The sequence below is a fragment of the Puma concolor genome, chromosome A1 (genome assembly GCF_028749965.1).
Source record: "Puma concolor isolate L17-30 chromosome A1, mPumCon1.1.hap2, whole genome shotgun sequence".
Taxonomy (NCBI): Eukaryota; Metazoa; Chordata; class Mammalia; order Carnivora; family Felidae; genus Puma; species Puma concolor.
In genome coordinates this window covers 112,442,306-112,467,011 of record NC_141667.1, presented here as the reverse complement: position 1 = coordinate 112,467,011, position 24,706 = coordinate 112,442,306, and the positions used below count along the sequence as shown (strand labels likewise).

The 24,706-nt window shown below is 39.2% G+C and overlaps 1 protein-coding gene across 4 annotated transcripts in view; it reads right to left on the bottom strand.

The window, feature by feature from the left end:
- The window catches only part of PDE4D (phosphodiesterase 4D), a 1,391,688-nt gene that overhangs the window by 1,227,952 nt on the left and 139,030 nt on the right, over positions 1-24,706 (bottom strand). The window contains exon 1 of one of the 4 annotated variants that reach the window (XM_086700397.1): positions 6,130-6,146. The exons of the other annotated variants lie outside the window; for them this stretch is intronic. The gene's annotated coding sequence lies outside the window, so the exon portion shown is untranslated. Of the gene's footprint in view, positions 1-6,129; positions 6,147-24,706 lie in introns of those variants that run through there. 4 annotated transcript variants of the gene reach the window in all.

The window sequence follows — 24,706 nt, the reverse complement described above, 5'->3', positions numbered from 1 at the left end:
GACCCTGAGATCATGATCCAAGCCAAAACTGACTCAGACGCTTAACCAAATGAGGCACCTAGGTGCCCCTAATTAGAGCTGTATTTTTTAATCATAAATCTTTGTCACTCATATTTTCAGTGGCTTTCCTTTACCCTTGGCTTAAAGATTCTTACAACAACCCAAGGCCCTACTTGGTCTACCTCTATCTGTCTGGTCCCATCTAGCACAGGAGTCCCCAGGCTGTCCACTCCTCCCTCCCCTCTCCACCACCCCGGGTCACTCTGCATTCCTTTAGCAACTGGAGTTTTCAGTGCCCAGAGCTTCCACAGAGGCTTTGCCTTCCCCATCTCTTACCTAGTTAATGCTTATTTACCTTCTGACCTCCCCTCCAAGGAAAGATGTCCCTGACAAGAACAAATGCTATTATTCACTCCTAGAGCATCATGTCCAGGACTATCATGGTGCATGTCAGTTTCAATTTTCTATTTATTTCTGTGAACCTGTGACTAAGTGTCTGCCTCCCCACTACCTGCCAGATGCTAACTTAAGTCTATGAGAGCAGGAAGCTCCTCTGGTTCCTTCACCATTCTTTTCACAGGACATTATATATATTATGTATATAATGTATACATACATTATAAATATTCAATGTCAAATTTGAATGAATAAACTATTTACTATACTGTTCTTGAGCTAGGCTATCTTTAAATATTACTTTAAATATTCTCAGAATTGTAAGTGAATTATTAGCTTCATATTTTATCTTTTTTTTTTCCACAACTTACTGAAAATTTCCCTTAAAATAAACCAGAAGCACCTCTACGACAAGAATCCTGTTCATCAGCTTCCGTATCTACAAGACCCAGCACAGTGCCTAAAAGATGGTAGGTACTCAAAAACTGTTGTAAGTATTGACCCAAACTTAGAAGCTATATTGTAGAAAAATAGATTCAATGTTTAGGCTGTGGAATTAGCTCCCTAGACTCAAATTTTGGTACTTCCATTTACTAATTGTGTGATCATGGACAAACTGCTTAGTTTTGCTAAGTCTGTATAAAATGGGGCTGATAATCCCTAACCTCATATGGTTCTTGTCAGAATTAAGTGAGATAATCTCTATGAAATCTAGTTTTGTAGACAAATCTCAGTGTACACCTAAGGTATACTCAGGAGGCTATTAAAATAAGCCATGTACGACAACCTTGAGCCACCTTTAAGATGCTACACAGAGAGAGAATACATTATGGTCTCTTCATATGGCCCTTCCTGCCAGCATCCCTGTTAAGGGACAATGTGATCTGCAGAATGACGTTGGGATTTATCCCCCACAACAAGACAACCACCAGGGATCCCTGAGAGTACCTGTAATACTATCCTTACTAACATCTCATCTGGTTTAAGCCAACATATACCACCACATGCCTCCCTTAATGTAATACTGTCGTGCAACAAAGCAGCTGAGATTTGGAGGAGAAAAATGGCTCAGTAGAGGACCTATAGGCATTCATGCCAACCCTCCTAACAATCAAGTCTAAAAGTTTCCTTAAGATCATATACCCTCCCTGAGTCTTCTCAACACTCAAACTCCACAATTACCTATCTTTCCCCTTCATCTTCAAAATAAAGTTTAGGGATTTGTAATTATTTAAAACCAACTTCAGGAACAAAAGCATTGTCAAGAAGGCCAATGTGCAGAAACAATTACAACATAGGTAACAATCTTCTAGATTTGTGTATAGAAATATAATTGATCTATATTACTATTCTAGTATTAAAAGAATGAAGTTAAAGGGACTTCTATTAATGTATGTTGGAGCCATCTGAAAGTAAAGCACATTATAACATGAAATGAAAACTGTATTTGTTTCACCTGAAGAATAGTATGCTTTCTGATTGCTTCAAAACACTTTTTCCATGGTTGTTTCTCAATAAAAATTGTTTCACCCTATTTTACAGATGAATAAATTGAAGCAATGAAAGGTAAAATGATGGTCTCAAGACCAAAGAGAAACTGAGAGCCTATGGTGAGAATATTATGATCTGGAGAGAATAAATCCTGTTCTTAAAATGAACAAAAATATAAAATGCTCAATTGTATAAAGTTGATTTTACAGTTACTTCACACACCATCTGTGTCGGTTGCCTGATCACATTTCTTCATGATGCTCTCATGATAGGACAGGGCTTAGGATCACCATGTTCCCACTTCTTATCCCCCCACATGAAAGTAAAGGAACTCAATACCAAGAAGTCAGACAAACTGAGACAACTGTAGATTCACATGCAGTTATATAATAATACAGACTTGCATTATACCCTTTATCCAGTTTCCCCCAACACCTTATGAAACCATAGTACAATATTATGACTAAGATATCGACATCAATACAGAGAAGATACAAGCCAATAGCAAAAAGATACTTCTGGGTGATTTCATCTCATGTGAAAAATAGTCTAAGAAAACAAAGAAGCCAAGAGACCTTGGGGAGCCATGGTCTTTTTATGAACCATTAACTCTAATGGTGGGAGTTTTATAGCACATGGGAGCAAAAGAGAGTTGAAGAATGGATTACAATGACAAGGATGAGAATAAAGATCTTTGTGTGCAGTTAGAGGCATTCATAACATTTCTTAAGTTACATCATATACGAGTGACTCATAGAGTTGTACTCAACTGTGCTCCCATGTGGGTAATTTATACTTCACCTTTACCCTCAGTGACCTTTCTCAGTGTGCCAAACCTCAGAAGTCTTCAGCCAATCACCATATTCAAATCAAATCTGACATCCAGAACACAAAAGGTAGCATCAAAGACTGTGGAGTTTCAGATTAGGCCAACTGGGGTTTGCATTCTGGTTCTGTAACTGACTAAGTGCCACCATGGGTACCTGAGCTTCTACTTGATCTGGAAAAGAGACATAAGAGGTATCCACTGAAGGTGTTCAGGGATTTAATGAGATAATGTATGTAAAGAATATGGCATCTGATGATCAATCAGAAGAAAGTTAGTTCATGTTTTCTCCTTTCTTCTGCTTTTCTGTTCCCTACTCTTGGGAGAGAGTAATTAAAGTAGAAATGTCATAGAGAACATTTTACTTTGCTCACCTGACATATCAAACATGTCAATATTTAAAGGAAACCATTTTACCTCACATCTTCTCCCCAAATGCCTTATAACAACATAACAAAGACACCTTGATTTTCAGGCCAAACAGAGAACCTTGTTTTTCTAAGAGATAATTTAATGCCAGGCTATCTTTCAAAATGTCTCTGAGAATCCTGTAACTGTAAGCATCAGCAACGACAACAATGTACTTACAGCCAACCGGAAGGTCAAAATAATTTAACAAGGGAAACCAAGGGACAACCAAGTAAATTGGGAAACAAGGGAAAACCAAGTAAATTCAGCTAGAGCACTCAGGAAAATGATACCTACAGAGACATTGTTCCAACCAGAAAATTCACAGAGATGATAACCCAATGGCTACAAGATCCCATGCACAATGGCATGGAAAGGAAAAGAACAGAAAAACATACTAAGCCTCCCCAGTACATAACAGAGTATTATAAAAAGCACTCCACTAGGGAAGTCACAGAACTAGGGAGGAAATATTACATTTTAAGCCTTAAAAGCAAACACACAAGTCCAAATCATTTTATTCCCACTAAGATTTATTGCATCACTTCTACTGTTCCGTAAGCTTATCCCTGGGCCACCTAAGCCAAACAGGAATTGAAAAATGGGCAAACTTCTTAGACTTTAATGACCGGTCACACAAGTTCCCTGGAGCCAGAAAAACTAATGGGGGTTGGGGTGGGGAAACCCTGAGCCATCCTTCCATTTTTCTATTTATCCATCTATTTCAGATATATTTCTTCTCTACATTTAAGATCCCTACCTGATTTGTAGGTATCTCTGCAGGTCAAAGAAAATGAACTAATAGCTTTCTGAAGTTCCACATGAACAAAGAATACCAGAAATTTTGATAGATGGCTATTCCAATGAGTAATATTGTCCTGAATAGGAGGCAAGGAACAAGAGCTTTCCTTTGTTAACAATCTACAATATTTAAGACATGAAGAGGACATGAAGAGGAAATAATAGGCTATCCCTCAAACTTAAGAGCACTCCCTATCTTTTTTTTTTAAGTTTATTCATTTATTTCAAGAAAGAGAAAAGGTGAGCAGGATAGGGGTAGAGAGAGAGGGGAGAGAGAATCCCAAGCAGGTTCCACATTGTCAGTGCAGAACCTGAGGTGGGACTCGAACTCACAAACCGAGAGATCATGATCTGAACCAAGATCAAGAGTCAGACACTTAACTGACTGAGCCACCCAGGTACCCCACCATGTCTCTTTATAATTAATGATTTTTTAATTTTTTTTTTAATTTTGAGGTAATTCTCGATTTATATTCAGTGTAAGAAATAATACAATGGGACACAGTTGATCTTTTACCCAATTTTCCCCAAAGGTAACCATACCCCAACCAGGATGTTGACATTGATAGTCAAGATACATCATCACCAGAATCTTCCATGTTGCTCTTCCATAAACACATCCACTTCTTTTCTGCCCCTTCCCTGTTAACACCTGCCGTTACTACTAATCTGCATTAATCTGTTGTCCATTTCATAATTTTGTGATTTCAACAATGTTACATACAATATGTAACCCTCTGGGATTGGACTTTTTCAGCCAGCTTATTTCTCTGGAGATTCATCTAGGTTGTGTTTGTCAACAGTCACTTCCTTTTTTATTGTTTAGTAACATTTGATAGTGTAGACATACCACAGTTTATTTAACTAACTGGTTATCTAGGTTGTTTCAGTTGTTATGCTATTACAAATAAAGCTGCTATTCTAACAACCATGTACAGGGTTCTGTGTGAACACTGAAGTTGTCATTCTCCAGTATAAATGCCCAGGAGTACATCTGTTGGCTGGTTTTATAGTTCAGGTTTAGTTGTTTTAAGAAACTACCAAAGTATGGGATGCCTGGGTGGCTCAGTCACTTAGGTGCCTGACTCCTGATTTTGGTTCAGGTCATGATCTCATGGTTCGTGGGATTGAGCCCTATGTCAGGCTCTGCGTTGACAGTGCAGAACCTGATTGAGATTCATTCATTCATTCATTCATTCATTCATTCATTTTCTCTCTCTCCCCCCCCAAAATAAATAAGCATTTTTTAAAAAAAGAAGAAACTACCAAATTATTTTCCCAGAGTGACTGTACCCACTAGCCACATATCATTTATCCAGTCTCTACAAGCATACCAGAATTTGGCCTTGATGCTATTTATTTAACTATTCTAATTAAGTGCCTATGTCTCCTTTAAAGTTAAAGGTGAAAAATAAGAGAAAGACTTGCCTAAAAAGCAGAGATAATACTGGAAAGTTTAACTCAGTAACTTAAGTTTACCACATGTTTTTCCTAAAATCTGATCAGCTAAATTGAGAAAAATGCACTTCGAGTTCATCAGAAAACTATAAAGAATTAAGGGGTACAGTGAATCATGTGACCCCACTGCAGAGTAAATATTCCATCCTGTACATATGTTTTTTTATAACTTAAGAATATTTTATTACCATCCCATTTGATTCTAAAATTGGTTAATGTGATTTTCTTAAACAAGATGTCTACCCATACAGACCTGTATGCTCACAGATGCACACTTAAATGATGAAGTAACTTGCAGGGATTTCTTGCCCATTGACAGCCATTAGGTTATTTTGCCATCAGCTACATGGCACTCCTGCTTCTGTCTTCATAACTACAGGCTCAGATCATTTTTAAAGTTGCACAAGCTTAGACTACATTAACATTAAACAAAATCACATAGGCCAAACAACTGTATCTCCCTGGAATGTCAGAGGTACCAGGTCTTCTTCACCCCCTGCTTAGAAATCTTAAACCAAAGTAAACTGTTTGAAAGGCTCGACCAAAGCAGAATATATGCATACCTCTGCCCCAGCTATTACGCTCCGTAGTATACATCCAAAAGAAATATGCACATGTGACCCAAAAAAAAACCTTTCAAAAAAAGGTATATAACAGCATTATTTGTAACCACTCCAACCTAGAAATGACCCAAATGTCCATCAATACAAGAATGAATACAGGGGCACCTGGGTGGCTCAGTCAGTTACGCATCTGACTCTTGATTTCAGTTCAGGTCTTGATCTCTGGCTCATGAATTCAAGCTGCTTGTTGGGTTCTATGCTGGGTGTGAACCCTGTTTAAAAAAAAAACAGTATGGGTGCCTGGGTGGCTCAGTCAGTTAAACATCAGACTTCAGGTCAGGTCATGATTGCGCGGTCCATGGGTTCGAGCCCTGGGTCGGGCTCTGTGCTGACAGCTCAGAGCCTGGAGCCTGCTTTGGAATCTGTATCTCCCTCTCTCTCTGTTCCTGCCCCACTCACACTCTGTCTGTCTCTTTCTCTAAATATATCTCAAAAATAAAGATTAAAAAAAACAGTAGAATGCATATATCACTTGTACCATATAAAATATAGAGTCAAACACCCTAAAACAATAAAAAGGAACAAATGACTAGTACATGTAACTATAGGTGAGCATCACAAACACGATGTTGACTGAATGCATTCAGTCAAAAAAGAATGCATAATGATGGATTCCATTTGTAAAAGTTCAAACATTGGACAAATATTATCACCGTGTGGGAGGTAGTAAATGGAAGGAAGTACAAGGAAAATCCCTGGACGCTGATCATGTTCTATTTCTTGAACTGGGTAGGTATTACATGCATGTGTTCACTATTTGAAAATTCATCATGCTGAACACGTGATTTCAATATTTTTCTGTATTTTTTTGGTTTTTTTATTTGTTTGTTTTTCCTTTTTGAGAAAGACACAAAGAGTGCAAGCAGGGGAGAGGGGCAGAGGGAGAGAAAGAGAATTCCAAGCAGGCTCCATGTTCAGCACAAAGCCCAATGCAGGGCTGGGCTGACCTCAGCCGAAATCAAGAATGGGGTGCTCAACGAAGTCAGCCACTCAGGAGCCCCTCGGTATTTTTCTGCAGTTCTGTTAAGCATAATATAACTTATTTAAATGATATTTCAAGACAAAGATGATCAAAAGTTAAATCATGATCATCATCACAAATAGTCTTTTCTCCAAACCCAATCAATGGACACCAGCCTTCTTGCACAAAAGTCCCATCCTGATTAGTAGGCATTAGGATTCAGAGCTCTGGCTTTAGAAAACAGTTCACTTGGGAGAATATGCAGCCCTTGTCACTGAGAGATTTGGGTAATTTGACCCTTTTCTGTACAGTGAGTGAGTAAAGGGAGGCAGGAGGAGACACAATAAAGATTCTGTTATCAGTACCTGGATAAATAAATAGAACTTTTCTGAGGTTTGATGCAGATTTAGTCACTCTTTCTGAGAAGAGTCAGGTCTCTTGGATCCCCAAGGGAGAAAGCAAGGGTTAGTGAAATGGCTTATCACTCTAAAAGGGTATAGAGTGGTGACACTTCAGGTGAGTCTCCAAGCAGTAGATGCAATTATGTTATAGAGGAAACAATAGGCTATCCATCAAAGAAATTCTCTATACTTTAATGCTAGAACTTTGAAAAAGTATTTAATGCCTCAATTATGATGGCAGTTTATTCATCCATTCTGTAAGTATTTATTTTAAAAGTTCCATGTGCTAGACACTGCACTAGGATGTGATGCTACAAAGACAAACAAGATAGACACAAAGCCTGCCCTCAGATGGGGCTACAGCCAAACGAGGAAGACAGGTAAACCGCCAAAACAATTAAGGGTACAGATGGCAACACATGGGGAAAACTACCAAAACTAGCCTATAAGCAGAAGTTAGGAAAATGTTCAAGGGCTTCCTGCCAAAGGCAGAGAATGGTCTTGGCATATCAGATGAGTGGGGAAGGAGAACAAGAAAAGACAAAGCCAAGTTAGAGCACAGCTGAATGTTCCAGAAGGAGTGGTGGGAGGCTACACAGGTAGAGCAGCACAGCACCGAGAAGCCCAGCATGCAGCCTCACAAATAAAAGGCCAAATAAACTGTGCCAGGAGACCCGGCAAGGCAGGCATTCTGAAAACTCCCCTTGAACACCCAGAGTTTGTGTCATTTTAAAGAAATAAGAAAAAGATCGCAGCACACAGGGTGCCTGCTGATATCTTCTCTTAATAACAGTCCTTTCCATGACATTTGAGTCCACACGAACCAGAAAATACAGAGCATTTACTGACTGGTGGACAGGCAAGCCCACTTAGCTGCACTGCCATAGCATCTACAGATCAACACACTGAGAGACATATGTGGATCAGGAGGAAATGTTCCCCCTGCAGAACACCTGACATGGAATCTCTCACCTCCACCATAATCATACTTCATACCCCATCAATAGTATAGATGAACAAATAGCTTGTTCCACTATTTTAGATACTCCACAAATATTTATCGTTTTATGCCAATATTCTGCAGAGAGCTGAAAAAATGTTAAAGCAAAGAGGCTATTAACAGACAAGCTAACAAAGTGACAACAGTGCTTTTTCAAATTTGATCACCTGATATTTCAATCCTGGTTCCACTTCTTACTAATTCATTCCCATGTCATGATGAAACACTAACCTGAAGTATTCTGCAGGACTGAATGAAATAATGTGTTGCAAAGCACCTAGGAAAATTTCTGCATCAGAGACTGGTGGTTCAGAAAGAGGTGCTCCCTGCCAGGCTCTGGTCCCTTTGCACCTACCCTTTGCACCTCGCTGACATTTGTAAGCTCATATATGGACATCACAGTTTGGCAGCCATCCACATTCCCTGGCCCTGCCAACAGCTGCCCCTTGGCCCCCCACTGTGTGGAGTACAAACTGCTCTCTGAAGGAAGGATCCATGTCTTGGCGTAGGACCATTTGGGCAGGAAATTCTAGAGTCCAAATGCCCTGACCATGACCTATGAAAGGAAAAGATGTGATTCCTTGACCCCATAGAATCCTTACCCAGTGGGAACACTGTGGGTAGAAGAGGGCTAAACTGAGCTCTGAGAGGGCCAGGCAGAGGACCCTCTTTTTCAAGTGTTAAGAGCAGTACAACTTGGAACTAAATGCTACAGGAGTGTGAGAATCTTTCACAGTCTTTCTAACAGATTATTTCACTTGCTGTGTTTCCACTACAATCTGCCTCCCTAAGCTACCCCACCCCTATAGCTATTTTATCAGAAATCCACTCATGTTCTTTCCTTTTCTTGTTTGAAACTCACTCTGCATCTCTAACAAGTCATATGTCTTAAGGTGCTTACTCATTACTCCGTATATCCCACAAAATTCTTTGGATAAAAGAAATAAAATCTTAAACTTTGTTCAGTGTGGTTGCTGTTAGTCAGGGTGTGGATATAAATAAATACCAGCTGCAGTTAATCATACCTTGTATAAGGACAATTTCAAAGGTGGGAAGTTTTAGAAATATAAGACTAAGTCCGAAAAATGATACCCATAAAATTACAAGAAAAAATCATTATTATCCAGAATCTGATAGATTATTAGTTATCTTTATAGGCACAAAAAATCTATTTCTTCAAGTTAACAATAAATCTTTAAACAGCCAATTCAGTGGCCATATATAGAAACAGCCTTGAGTCACTTAAACCAAAGAATCCTCAGTCTGTCAAGGAGACATATGATTCATTTGGTAGTCAGAAGAGGAAAGGAAAAATCCCCAACATGAAACTCAGGAGTAGGATACACTGAGCTCAGAAACGATAACCCCGTGCTCTGCATTGGGGTCTCCAGGTAAAGGGTCCTGATGTTCCAGGAGTGTGCACAAAGTTCAGCGCAACCTGCCCACGCCAAGACTGGCTCTAAGGCCACACAAGTAAGGTCAGTCAGATAGACGGTCAAAAGCCAGAAAAGCCCTGACCTTCTCCTTAGGTGCTTCATTACACAGATCTCTCCTTAAGTGTCTTTTCATCTCTTCTTTCAGTTCCAATGTATGACTGGCTCTCGTCACTGATTCACTGCAGGGCTCATCTTTGAAATACAGATGCTAACCTGCTGAAACATCCCCAAGGCTGAAAGCTTAAAATATATGCAAGATGAGTAAGAGCACCTGGGGCTCCAAGGACTAATGCCACAAAACTGTCATTACCCACCAAACGGTATTTCTCCCCCTCACTTGATATACATCTGCAGCCCATTCACACTGCATATGGCCATGGACAGAAAATGCCTCCATTCAAAACTGGCACAGTGTGTCTGTAGGAAGCTTCTGCTGCAGTGTTGGCTCCTTCTTAGCTTGAGCTCCAAACCCTGTTACCCTAACAGAAGGACTCTGAACAAGCCTGCGTGGAGGCTCACAAGGTTCCAACTATGGGTTCCAACTCTATGGCTCACTTATTAATATGTAGCTTGAGCCAAGTATTATTTAAAAATTGAAAATAACAAAAGCATCCATTCTACCTCTGCTACCTGCAAACATGGCAATATTTTCAACCAAACAAAGGAGAGATTGTTCTAAATCAAAGGGACTTCAGGGCAAGAGTCCCTCAGGCTCCCCCAGGAGCCCTTCTAAACAGTTAAAACTCTTGCCAGAACTTCTTTATATTGTAAGTATAATGAATGCTGGTCTTTAATCTGTGTGCTTCTCTCCTGAGCACTCAGAAGACAAGGGTGCCCTGTTCCCACACGCTCTGGTCTCTCTAGCAATGAACAATACTGAATAAACTAATTATTACAGTTCCGTCTTTCCTTTATTCATCTTGGCTGAATAATACTATTTTGGTAATTCATTCAATGAGAACCTACTGGATAAATATCTAAAATCCTAAAAAGAATTTACAGAACAGAAACAATATGGTCTATTTAAGAACCAAAGAGTATGGTTATAAGGGTATGAACATAAAAATAACAACAATATACAAAAGACCTTAAGATCTTAAACAAGTAGTTTGAACCAGTGCCATTTGCTCTCTGGTCGGAAAAATGCCAGTCGTTGATGGCGTGGCAGGGAGGGGCTAGAAGGAATGAAAGAGGGGGTTCCATTGAGGAGGTGGAGGTATGTGAGCAGGGTGAGGGGAAAGGGTCTGTCAGAGCAGGGTTTAACCATTTTTGTGCAGTAGACCCTTTGAAAGGCTGAATTTTAAGACCTTCTCACATTTCAGAACATATAAAATAAAATACATGGGACCATAGAGGAAATCAATTATAGCCATTTCTGCTATAATGCTTATTTCAAAAACATGTATTTATTCCAATGCATTTCATCGGTTAAGGAACAATATGGACATAACACAGATTTCATGTTTGTTTATATACTGTTCCATCCACAACAGTCAAGGAATGCACTACCAGCACCAACACAAAACACGCGTGGAACTCCTACCACCTTCCTCTGTTCACTATTTGTGTTGTCCGCTGCACCCATACACACCTGGGGCTATAACTTTCCATATGAGTTCACACAACCTCACCTCACAATAACTCATTAGTCTTTCCATTTCCATAAGCACATTTCGGGTCTTTTTCAAGAGGTGACACATTTATTCTGGTCGTTATAAATGTATGTATTTCTTAACCATTTAGCATGTAACTGTATATAACGGTGCCACCATTTTTATTAGGCATCTATCTTTTCTGTTAACAAGTAACTGACTGTTTTTGAGTGTCACAACTCTATACTCCCCATGGATCCTGTGGTTTTCGTTGTGCGAATTTGCATGGCCCAATGAGTTTTATGAACCTGAATGCTGCAATATGGCAGAAGTGTCTATAAATTTAAATATTTAAAAACAAACCTGTGAAATAGTAATATACACACTTCTTTGTTAATATTTTAAATTATAAATTATAGTGGCTAGTCAAATAGACTGCCATAATTTTAACATACACATGAGCAGAAATTATATGTACAGATATATGTAACTGTAATGTGACATGAGAATACAACAATTTCTATTAATGACAAAGCCACAGACAGGGACTGCTAATACCCCTGTGATTTGTTGCCTACCTTGATAATTGAAGCAAATGTTAAATTTCACTAACACAATCACAAAAATGAAGATAAAAATGTTCAGGTCATTGATGACCTGAATTCTGTCTTCACCCTCCTGGTAAAAAATCACTGTTGCAGACAGAGTAGAAGGTGAAGAAATTGAATGAAGGGGGAAGAAGAAATTGAAATATCAAAAGCATGATGTGATATGAATTGTCTAGCTGGAACCACCAAATTATGATGAAGAGAAAAGGCAAGCAGAGGAAAGAGAGAACATGTGGAAATACAGAATGGACCAAGATCCAGTCCAGATAAGATTTCCGTGTGAATTTTACATGCAAAAGCGTTACGCCCTTCTGGTCATCTTCCTGTCCTGGCCATGGGACTGAGTCACTGACTCATATTCAAAGCATCAACCAACACACGGTCTTTGCTGCTGTAACTGGATATAATCATTCCTTCCCAGTATGAATTTGTCCACATGCTTTTTCATCCCTAAGTATGATTAAGGGCAAGATCATTTTAGATTTTTCTGTTCTCTAAAATCCTTGTCAATTCTATCTTCTTGAATACTTGGTTATATAGGTGTGTCCGGTATCCATCATGAAAATACAAATTCTGATGTCTCCTTGTTCATAATGGCTTCTAAACTCATAACAACCCAGACCAGCTCAGCTCCCAGGAGACCAACCTAATAATCATCATCTTGCAACTGTAAAAGCTAGAAACATGAACTTGCTCATCTTTTCAGGTTGGGGGAGAAATGAAAAGAACAGTTATTAAAAATCACATTATAGACCCTAAGCAAAGTTCATCACAAGTATTTCCACAGCCATAGGGGAGTATCTTAAAGCATCAAAATTTGTGAGTCATCTGACTCTATTGCAAGCCTTGCCACCAAGGCTTATATAAGACTTGTCCTCTTGGTCCCCATTTGCAAAGTCTGTGATCTCTGTCCCATGTGGCTTCCTATACAGGGGGCATATGCTCAGGATAGCCCTATCACTGCCCCCAGAGAGTTGCTGAGGCAAATGGTTGTGGTAGCGCAAAGAACTTTGAAAGGCAAGGAAACTAGCTCTCTTGCAAACATTTATGTGACCTTGTCTGCTTCATACCCAGTGATTCTGACACTTCCCAAATAAGCAAACATAAAAAAAAAACAAAAAACGTTGGGGGGAGAGAATTAATGGGACTCTGGACTCCCTCTGTTCCTACCAGAGTTTTTCTGCTTCTGTTTGTTGTATATTGCGCATTCCATGTAACATGAAAAATCGATTTTATTTGCAACCATTAAACCATTTATAAATGTTTTCAAACCACTGAACAAGATGACCTCTAATGACCTTTCTAGCCCAGTCTTCTAGACCAAGACACCCCAAGGAGCTATTCTGAGAATGTGAGTAGAGTAGGTGGTAACCTTTACACAACAAGAAATCAAAGATGCCCACCCCAAATAATTTCCTTCCCATGTACCTCATCATTTCCATCTTCTTTAAGCCTAGGAGCCAAGGGGCGCCTGGGTGGCGCAGTCGGTTAAGCGTCCGACTTCAGCCAGGTCACGATCTCACGGTCTGTGAGTTCGAGCCCCGCGTCAGGCTCTGGGCTGATGGCTCAGAGCCTGGAGCCTGTTTCCGATTCTGTGTCTCCCTCTTTCTCTGCCCCTCCCCCGTTCATGCTCTGTCTCTCTCTGTCCCAAAAATAAATAAAAAAACGTTGAAAAAAAAAATTAAAAAAAAAAAAAAGCCTAGGAGCCAACAATGCTATTTGTAAATCATTAACTAATAAAATTAACATTAAATTGTTTTAGCTATTATCCCCTTAACATAAATCAGTTTGGTAGAACAGGCACTCAGCTTTTAGGCTGGAGAAGGCCACACAGGGCAGCTTAGCTTTGAGAAGCTAGGACAAGGACTCAGACACCAGGTGCTACCACGCAGACCAAACACTGACAACTTGTTTCCAAGTAACTATCCTGCCAAGCTTGCTTTAAAACAGAAAGGTAAGCTTCATCGTAGTAAAAACAATGGACATGCAAAAGTCTTTTTAAATAGTTTATTCTGTAGTGTAGAGTAAGAAGAATCTACTTGAAAGCTTCTTTCTTTGGCTTTGGTAGCAAGTCCTTCTATTTCAGTGTTGTAAAAATAAATAGAGGCCAGTCATTTTAATTATTATCAACATGAATGAGGAAAATATTTTACTGTAAATGTTTTTGTTGCATGGACATCCAGAGACAGAGCAAGCACTGAACTCTTTTTGCTACCTTAGGAAAAGTTATTTTTCTTAAGAGTGAAACTCTTGGATATACTTTTTATTCCCATAGAAGACATTTCACCTATTTCAGAGTGAGTAATGTCTCCCTGAGTTGCACTCCTCCGATAACACAGCAGGGCAGAGAGCTGCCTTGATTGATAGACGCTTACACTGGTTTATAAATTGGAACACCAAGAAAGTTGGTCTTCAAAGCAGTGTTGTATATACCATCCATGTAAAATCAAGTGAATTTCTGTTTCGTACAAACATCTCATTCTTTCTTCCCCTTTAAGGTTGTGCCAAAGTGTCTTAATGGTGGGTTCGTGTTGCTGATGATCCATAACCTTTTCTTCTTGTGTTTTTCTTCCCCTTATTTCCTCCTGTGCCCGGTAATTTCATGCTTAGCATCCCCAGTGGCCATACCCATCCGAGATAGGGTTTATGGATAAAATACAGGATGTATGATAAAATGAGAATTTCATGTAAACAATAATATTTAGTCTAAGTATGTGCTAGTTTCATTTGCTAATGCTTGTAGCCCTATATCTAGGTAAAGATCCACTGTCAGATTATTTCTCCTTCCGAGAAAATAAAACATTGTTGTACAAAGTTGTGCAACTGTGCTAACTGCTTAAAATATAAATTCATACATCAATGGTTTCCAGGAGCTAGGGGTATGAAGAGATTTCAGCAACAAAGAAGCATAAGAGAACTTTGGGGTGATCAAACTGATCTAATATCTTGATTCTAATAATGTTTAGATGACTATATGCATTTGTCAAAATTTATACAACTGTACAATAAAAAAAGAGTGAATTTCACTACAAATAAATAATATCTAAGTAAACCTGACTTTAAAAAGTAGAAAATAAATGTATACTCCTCAATCTCAAATAGACCTCACACATTTCACACATCATTTTATTTCACCCTTGTATCACCAGAGTAAATGCTCAGAACAGCTATTGTAGTGACTTTTTTATTCCCTTTAAGCCCACAATTCCAACACATCACTATCTGTAAACAGATTTGCTCATTCATGCACCAAGTATTTAAAATTAACTGGATCTGTGCTGGACTCTGAGAACACAAAGATGAAAATACAATCCTTACAGCACCCCCCCCCCCACACACACACACACAAAATCACTCAGTGACTAATGGACAAAAAGTCATGTTGTTTTTTTTTTTAAATGACATACAATGTAAAGAAAGGTATAATAGATAATTATAAGATACACTAAATGAAGAAACAGCAAGCACCAAACTGATAATTCTGGAACTATTCAAAATTATTGAGTTCAGCCTTCCAAGTAAAGAGTTATACAATCAGATACAGAAGTGCAAGCACCCTGTAAGGGAAAAGAAGTAGAAGATAAGCTGACCAGGTGGATCACTACAAATTATGAAATCCCTGGTCATTCAGGTGTTGGGAAAATTCTTGCTTGTTGTAACAGAAATGGACTCAGGCTACCTGAAGCAGAGGAAAACTCTGTTGGAAGGATGTGCTGGTTAACAGAGTCAGCAGGAGGCCAAAGCACAAATATGGAATATGAGCACCAAAAAAAAAGGTGTGTGGAGGGGGTACTCTGAATGCCAAAGAATAAAAATCAGAAGAGCCATCCCATACAAGAAATAATAACTAGATATTGCTACTGCCATCACTGAAAACCAATGGATACCACCTCTAACACCATGAATCAGTTCTAATAGCCCCTTGACTTGACCCATTTGCTACAGACTCACTCCCAGTAAGGAGAACCTGATTGACTGAGTCTGGCTTACATGACCACACCCAGGACCTGGTTGTCAAGGGCAGAGAAAGGTAAAAATAGCCTCCTTCCAACGATGTGCATGACAGAGAAGTGCCTAAATTCAGAAAGGGACTTGAATGTGGGCAGTCAAAAAAGGACACCTGTCAAAGCAAGTCTGTGGGTCTTGTGCCTCATCACTTATGGGAGATCACATTTAGACTGAAGGATATTGTGCATCTGGCTTTTCAGTCAGTATGAACTCTGTGAAAGTATGTATTTCATGGGAGTCATCTGTCTTTTAATTCCTCCTTGTGCTCAGCACAGGCCTTCTACAAATGAGCTGCCTAAAGCATGTCTGTGTTCTGCATGAATGTGTTCCAAAGCAACTCAGCCCGGGCAATTGGAAATGTGCCACTTTCATTTGGCAGGATCAAATCTCTTCCAAATCAGACCTTTTCTTTCAGTTCACAGGAGATCTTTGCCCTAAAGGCCTTGAACTGGATCTCAATAGGAGAGATTATAAACCAGCCCAAACCACCAAAGATTATATCGATGTGCGTGTGGCTTTGGAGCTGCCTAAGAGCTGGCACAAAACATCATTAAGGCTGCCAGTGAGCTCTCTGAAGAAAGCCAAACAGGGATTCAGGCTCTTAGTACTATGCTCAGGGAATCCCGGCTTATAGTGCCTTTTCTGACAGTGCATAATTAAACAAAAGACAGGGTCTGGACTATCAGTGGTTCGACAAACTAAATAAAAGAATGTGTAGAGCATCCCTTTTTTTTTTTTTTTTTTTTTTTTTTTAATCTAGAGGAAAGAAGCAATGTGTTTCTCTTGGCTCGGGAAGAAAAGGGCTTCCATTTGTAGAGAGAATAGTCGCACTATCCCATTCAAACACAGAAATATTTAAAGAGGTTATAATGGAAATTTTATCTCTAGCCTCAGATGTTCTCTCATACAAAATTTCTCCTTTCAGCCATGACTAGCACTTGCGGAGACTTCAATCTTCCTACCTCTCCAGGAAATCATAATAGCCTTCTTTCCTAAGCTATTGAAGAGTAAGAGAACAAAACACAGCTCCATTAGGACCCTTCATAAAGCAGTGACCTCATCTTCTAAAAAAAATAAATAAGCAAACCAGTAACTCAAAGATACCTTCATTTGCAGCCAAGTTCAGGATTTGACCAAATAACAGTTGCAAATTAAGCTCACTGTTTAAGTTTTAAGACTATTCCAGATAAAAAAGTATAATGACAAGTTACCAAGTTCAGAGAAGAGTTGGAACAACCCAAACATGTACAAAAACAAATAATAATATGGACAAAAACACTGTCCTCAGAAAGGGGTATCAACACACAAATATCAGCCTTTGTTCTTCTGTATGAAATAAAGAAAAAATATCTTCCCAGTATGACTCGCTTCTGTGAGTTTTTGGTATTTCCCTTATCATCCAGTTAGTAAATGTGAAAGTCCTCTCTAGAAAAATGCTTTATTTTCTCACCAAGGACACTGTAAAGGGCTATGCCTGCCAAAAGAAATGCAAAACCCAAGGGAAATCAAGCTCCCTCCTTTTCTGACATTTATTTTTTTTTTTTTAGTGTTTTTATTTAAATTCTAGTTAGTTAATGTATAGTGTAATATTGGTTTCAGGAGTAGAATTGAGTGATTCATCACTTACCTATCAGGCTCCCTTTTCCCTATGACTGACCATTTAGTGAGTCAGAGCAACATCTTGAAACTGTTCTTAAAAGAAAATGACTTTTTTTCTACTGAACACATCATCATGTGTCAAAGAACACTAAAAATCCTCAAATTCTAGAGCCAGAACGATCACTGAAGTTCAGTCGTATTACAGGAGTGTAAAGTGGGCTTAAAATATTCAAATGATGGCTGCCAGGGCATATTCGAGGGCCAGGTAGGCATCCAGGCCCCCATCTCTAGCCCAGCACCCTCCAGCTGCCCTTCTGTCTTCCATTAATCAAGGAAGCCAGAGACACACTCTTTCTCAGAAGTGACTGCCACTGGATTCTGAAGGACCCTATGTTCCTGAGACCAAGGTCACAAGTGGTAGGTCCACCCAAATTATGAGGGGGATCTGGAAGGGTAAGGAAGAATGTTCATCCTGTGATTCTCTCCAGGTTTAAAGAAGGTTCTCATCACACACTTTTCCCTCCACCCTCTATCGTGCCTTCTTGAGTACTCCACAACCACTCCCTTGGTCTTGTGATTCACGTATAGATATCAAAGTTCAAACTTCTGAAAGAGCCTGAAAAGAATGAAAAGCCAAGAACATTTAAAGATTCAAAATAGCACCTTCCTTCCTGACAACAGCATCATCTCTTTTAAAGAAAAAAGCCAAGACAGCCAAGGTCAAAGCTAACCTAAGAGAGGGTATAACCAGATAAAGATGTGCAAAAATAAAAATAAAACTGGGCACCAACTTGAAAAACACAAGGAATATGGTATGCTGGAACCAAGAACAGACTCATTGGCATTTTACCCCACAACGTTTGAACATGAATTTAGAGGCAGAGAAGAGCAACACACAGCCACTCATGGATCCCATAGGTCTTAACTTCTTTCCTTAGGTACCTGTTTTCCAGATTCTAGCACAAAAATCAGATGTATGTAATACATTTCCAACCCACAGGAAGATGTTTGGAATAAAGTAAAGGACCGATGTCATTTCTAACCTCTGAATGGCATGAGATATGGTCATGACCCTGTGTACCTGAAGGCAGAGGAGTATCAGTGATACTTAGTTTTCTTAGTGTCAAAAAGGGGACGCTGAACTAGGTGTACTTTAGGATTATTTCCTGCATTGGTACTTAGTAATCTCTAATTCTGAGGTATTCACATACTTTGTTTTGCATTTACTTCTTTTCCTCCTCATTTCTGCTTCATTAACATTCACATTAATTTGTTAACATTACCACATAGTGAGTAAGAGCATCAGTCTGGCAGCATAGCAACGTGAATTGAAGATGCGTAACTTCTAAACCTCAGTATCCTAACCCTTACAAACAGGCAGTTGTCTCATGAGGTCACTGAAAGTCCTAACATCACATTAAAAAGAGTGAATGAGCCCAAAGATGAGGGAACAGTAAGTGACATGGAGAAAGTGCTCAAAACCATCAGTTATTATTAATAAAAGTTATCACTGCTCTCAAACTCCTTCTGAAACATGACTAAAGCATTGGAGAAAACCAGACAACTCTTAATTCCTTGAGATCAATAAATGTTATCTAGGTGAATGGGTGTAATCGGAAAGCCAATATGAAGAAGATGAACAATATTTTAAAACCTAGAAAAGCTGCTATTTTTCATACTGATTAAAGTCTCTCAGGAGAGAGATTCCTAGGATTTAACAAAATGTTGTAAAAAATAGTTTGTTTGCAAAAGGCAAGCAACTGAAGTGACCACTTTGGTCAAGATCTGGATGAAATTTTTTTATTTTATGTCTATGCTTCAAAGAAGCAGCTATATGATTCTTCCTGACAGATCTGTTAAGTCGTCTTGTCAAGCTTTTGATTCCCTTAAATTGATTAATTTTAATGTCAAGCTACAGCAAACACCAAAAAAAATTAAATATGTATTCTTTCAGTTTTGTAGGATACAGCTGACCTCAAGTCCAAAGGGATTAGAATATATGAGAAAATTGTAAATTTTAAAGTTAATTTACAAGGGTCTTTCCACAGGGTTTTAAGGGCTTATCATGCTTTCCAAACTGCCTGGATTCTTTGGAACTGGCCCATGGCTAAGGTCTGTCATCAGGGAACCAGGTTTGGTCGCTCTACCTGAACTTGGTATACCACCAATGAGAACAGGAGACTGAAGGAGGCATGGTCTACCTGAAATGACTAGCACCCTGTGCATGGAAGAGACCAGAAAAGAGGAAACCATGCCAGAATTAACTTCCTGGCACGCAGTGTATATAAGCTATATTCACAGTGAGATGTTGTTACTTACTCTGCCAATGGCACTGACGATGATGACAATCGTGTTTACTGGGCATAGATATGCCAGAGTTCTGAATACTGTGGGGACAATATGCCATGTAACCAATACAACTTTCTGAAGTGGGAATTGTACCCATCTGAGAGTCATCTCTTCCCCTTCCCTGATTCTGCTCCTCTAGCAGAGAAGCTGAGGCAGGTTCCCTGGGCAGGTGGCTACAAGAGCAGAGGGTGGGGAATCCAGAGTATTTCTCCCCTCTGTCTGTGCACTGGGCAGCAAAAGGGTCTTCTCCTTGCCTCCAGTTGTACTATAATTGCTTCTTTCTCCAGGTGTCCTCAGCCCTTGGACTTCAGTAACACTGACTCCTACACATTGCCCCTCCAGAGGAACGTTAGATTCTCCATGCTTTTGCTAATATTTGGGTTGTTCAGTAACCTCACCTGGCCTCTCAGCTCCTCCCTCACCTATGTAACCAGTTAAAATTCCTCAGATTCAAATACTTAAGATGATTATTTTTTCTGTTTTGAACAATTATTATTCTCATTTGACAGATGAGAAAATCAAGAGGTGGCTTGCCCAAGGTCACATAATTAGAAAGTAGCAAATTTGGGTCCAATGGCTCTGAACCCAATGCCCTTGGCTGCCCATTATACTGTCACTTTTTAGTGAAACAAAATAAAAGTAGAAAGGTTATAAGTACATGAAGGGACTCTTTCTACTCCCTACTTCATGAACAAAACCTACCATGTACCTACTATCTTGCTGCCAATCCTTCCCCCAAAAGACATGGCCAACACTTTGCTCTGGGCTATGAGCTTTCTTTGGGGGTCCAAGTTTATATTTAAGCTGATGACAAGAAAACGCTCCATTCACTACTTTTGGCTCTTGATTCTTTCCTAAAATTTACTGTTACAAAGTGAACACATCATGACCTCTTTCCTTCCAATCTTTTGAGTTTTGTTCAATTTTTTAACATATAGTTGAGATTATACTATATGTAGTTTGGGGTATAATACCTTTATCATTTAAATAATTTTAAATATTTAAATTTCTTAAATAGTTGCATAAAATTATATATGTATATATGAATACTAGGTGCTGTCCAAATTTTTTATCATAAATAGTATTGTTGTGAACTTTTCTATTTTTTGAAAAAGTGACTGAATGTCAGACTTTTCCCTAGGGTAGATTACTAAAACAGGATAAATTTCTTAAAGTGCAGTTACTGGACCAAGGAAATAAATATGTACAAATGACAAACATATTACTAAGTTGTTTTCCAGAGTAATCCAAATTTCGACTTAAATGAAAAAATCACTGAAGTATGTGTGAAATATAGTCATAGTCTCCTAACCTGTTTTCTTAACTAAAAAAAAAAAAAAAAAAAAGTTCTATCCTATGACCCAGGAATTCCACTACTAGGTATTTATCCAAAGGATACAAAAATGCTGATTTAAAAGGGTACATGCACCCCAGTATTTACAGCAGCACTATCAACAGTTCTGAGCAATCAAAAAGAATGAAATCTCACCATCTGCAATAACGTGGACAGAACTAGAATGTACTATACTAAGCCAAGTAAGTCAGTCAGAGAAAGACAAATATCTTATGTCACTCCTATGTGGAATTTAAGAAACAAAGTAGATGAACATAGGGGAAGAGAAGGAAAAACAAGATAAAAACAGAGGGAGTCAAATTGTGAGAGACAAATATAGAGAACCAACTGAGGGTGCTAGAAGGGTGTTAGGTCAGGGGATGGGCTAAATGGATGATGGGCATTAAAGAGGGCACTTGTTGGGATAAGCACTGGGTATTATATGTAAGTAATGAATCACTAAACTCCAATCCTGAAACCATTATACTATATAACTAACTTGGATTTAAATAAAATGAAAAAAACAAAAAGTAAAAAGTCATATTCAATGAGCAAAATACAGAGCTACTAGGTTCATTGAAAACTTCCAATGTAAGACTTCTGTTTTCTCTCCTCTCATTTTCTTCTAGGTTGTAAAATCTTACAAGGACAAAGAAGTAAAGAATACACATACAACATGCATGAGTTTATAATAGATTTTGAATGTGCCAGGATGAACTTTCCCATTTTCCTCAAGATCATGGTAATGATGAATCATCTTTTTCATTTGTCTTATTCCTGCTGCCCTTGTAAGTGAAACTGAGCTGGTATATCCTCCGTGGTGCTGAGTTACTCTGACAGAACCAAGTACATGAGAAGACATTGCTCCTACTCTTAACATTCTAAAGCAAGCTAAAGAAAATTGCCTGTTGGGGCCTGGGTGGCTCAGTTGGTTAAGTGTCTGACTCTTGATTTCGGCTCAGGTCTTGATCTCATGGTTTTTGAGTTCCAACCCAGCTACAGTGACAGCTTGGGTCCTGCTTGGGATTCTCTCTCTCCCTCCCTGCCCCTCCCCCACTCAAACACATGCCACCTCACACACACGTGTGCGCTGTCTTTCTCAAAATACAATACAATAAAGAAAATGTTACCTGTTGACATTCAGAAGGCAATGCAATTGGCAGAAAGGAAAGCTACAATTTTCTCTCTAAATTTACCCTGCAGAAAAAAATATTCAGATGCTGTTCTCTAATATCATAAAGTATCATTATGTATTTTTTTAAATTTTTATTTACTTATTTTGAGACAGAGAAGGAGAGAGAAAGAATCCCAAGCAGGCTCTATGCTTTCAGCACAGAGCCCAGCGTGGGATTCAATCTCACAAACTGTGAGATCATTATGACCCGAGCAGAAATCAAGATTTGACAGCTTAACGGACTGAGCCACCCAGGCGTCCCATACACTTCCTTTTGCAAAAATGTACAGAAAATATGTCCAATCTGTTTCCTATGGTTTTGCAAAATCTGGAGCAAACTGCCACCATAATATTCATTACTGTGTCCAATCCAGTATGAAGTACACTTGACTCGTGCTGAGTGAGATATAAGCAACACTCATGGCTTAGGAACCAGAAGGTACATAACCTGGCCAGAGCTCTACCACTAATCTAACAGCTCTAGCCACTCCCAAAATCTCAGTCTCAGTTTTCACATCTATAAAAGGAAGAGTCAGGACTGAAAAGGACACTCTTTTGGGTTATAACATCCCCTGGTTTGAATGAGTCCTAATAAAGCACTTTTTTAATGCTAATTAGGTTTATCTTCCATTGTTATATACCCCAGTTTCCCTTATCAATAAAATTATGATAATAGTATTCCACCAACATCGGGAATGTCGTGATGTGCACTATTTAATTAATTAATTCATCCCACAAACATGCCTTTCCCGGCATTGTTCTAATCCTGGGTTTGAAGCAATGAATGATTGCTCCCATGGAGTTTATATTCTGAATTGTAATCAAGTGAATAAACAGACGAAATGATTCCAGGAAAACAGGGTGATAGACAGTGAGAGGGTGAGGGCAAAGCGTGCTCCTTCCAGTTGAGTGGTCAGCAAAGGTCTCTGTGAGGATAGTTGAGCAGTGAAAGATGCCAAGAGCTGGTTTTTCCAAGGCAGCCAGGCAGAGGAAACAGGCAGTCTCAAAGGCCCCCAGCAGGAATGAACTTGACCAGTTCAAGAAACAGAGAAGGCAGTGTGGCTGGAAGTCAATGAGCAGGAGTGCTTAAAAGATCTATTTAGTAGGAGCCAGATCATTCAGACATTTGCAGGAAATGATAAGGAGTTTTGTTTTTAACCTAAGAGCAAGAAGGTTTTAAGTGGGGGGGGGGGGGGGGGGGGGACACCGTGGTCTGATTTATATCTTCAATGATCACCCTGGCTGCTGTATAGAGAATGGATTGGACATTTTATTTCCAGCAGTAGTGGAAAGGACTTCTCATCTCTCCCAGAATTACTGATAATACTTGTTTTGGTGAAAAGCAACCAAAAATGCTGGATAAAATACTTTAAATCCTTAAATGCAGACGAGACTTACAGAGAAAGAAAGAGAAACACTCAAATACTAAAATCAATGAAAAAGCATCCATGTAGAAAACGAATGCACTTCTGAAGCCAGTCACTACCTGGTAGCATGGGCCCACCTGGATGAGCCAGAAGGAAAACCTGTTGCACAAGAGCCAAATGCACAAGAGTTTGGAGCTAAACTAACTCATCTTTGCAGTCCCACAACCCCAAGAGATGTGGGATACACAAAGCAGCCCCTCCTTCTCCTCATCTGCCCACAGTATGGACAGATAGTTATCAACCTTCACAAGTATGAAAGCTGCCTTTTAACATCAAAAATCTTCCTCAATTCGCATTTACACATGCACTTACGCACATGCTTGTACACACACACAATGAATTTTATTTTCACTTATTTAATTCATTGTTAACAGCCTAAGGAACTCATGCATTGACAGACCCCAGGGAATGTTTCTGTGCACACTGAATAGTTTAGCTGCCATACTGGGTAACAGGGGAACAGAGGAGGGAAGTCAAAAACCCATCAAGGTGCCAGACTACAGGGCTTAAATTCAACAATACTCAAGACTTCCAAAGAACTGTAATCCAGAACCCATGTTCCCTCCTCAGTTGTTTTCTATTTATTTTGGAGTTATCAAATCAGAGCCGAAGAAATCAGTGACTGCCTTTCAAATGAAGTGGGTAGGCCCCTGACTACTGCCCATATCCTTTGCTGAGGGGTATGCCCATATGCCCTGCAAAGCATCCAGGAAACTCCCCATGTTTGTTAGTTTGACTTCTCTTAACAAAACCCCAGAAGTCTTGCCCCAGATGTCTCTTGGGCTTCAGGGCCAATAGGAAAAAACACAGATGTG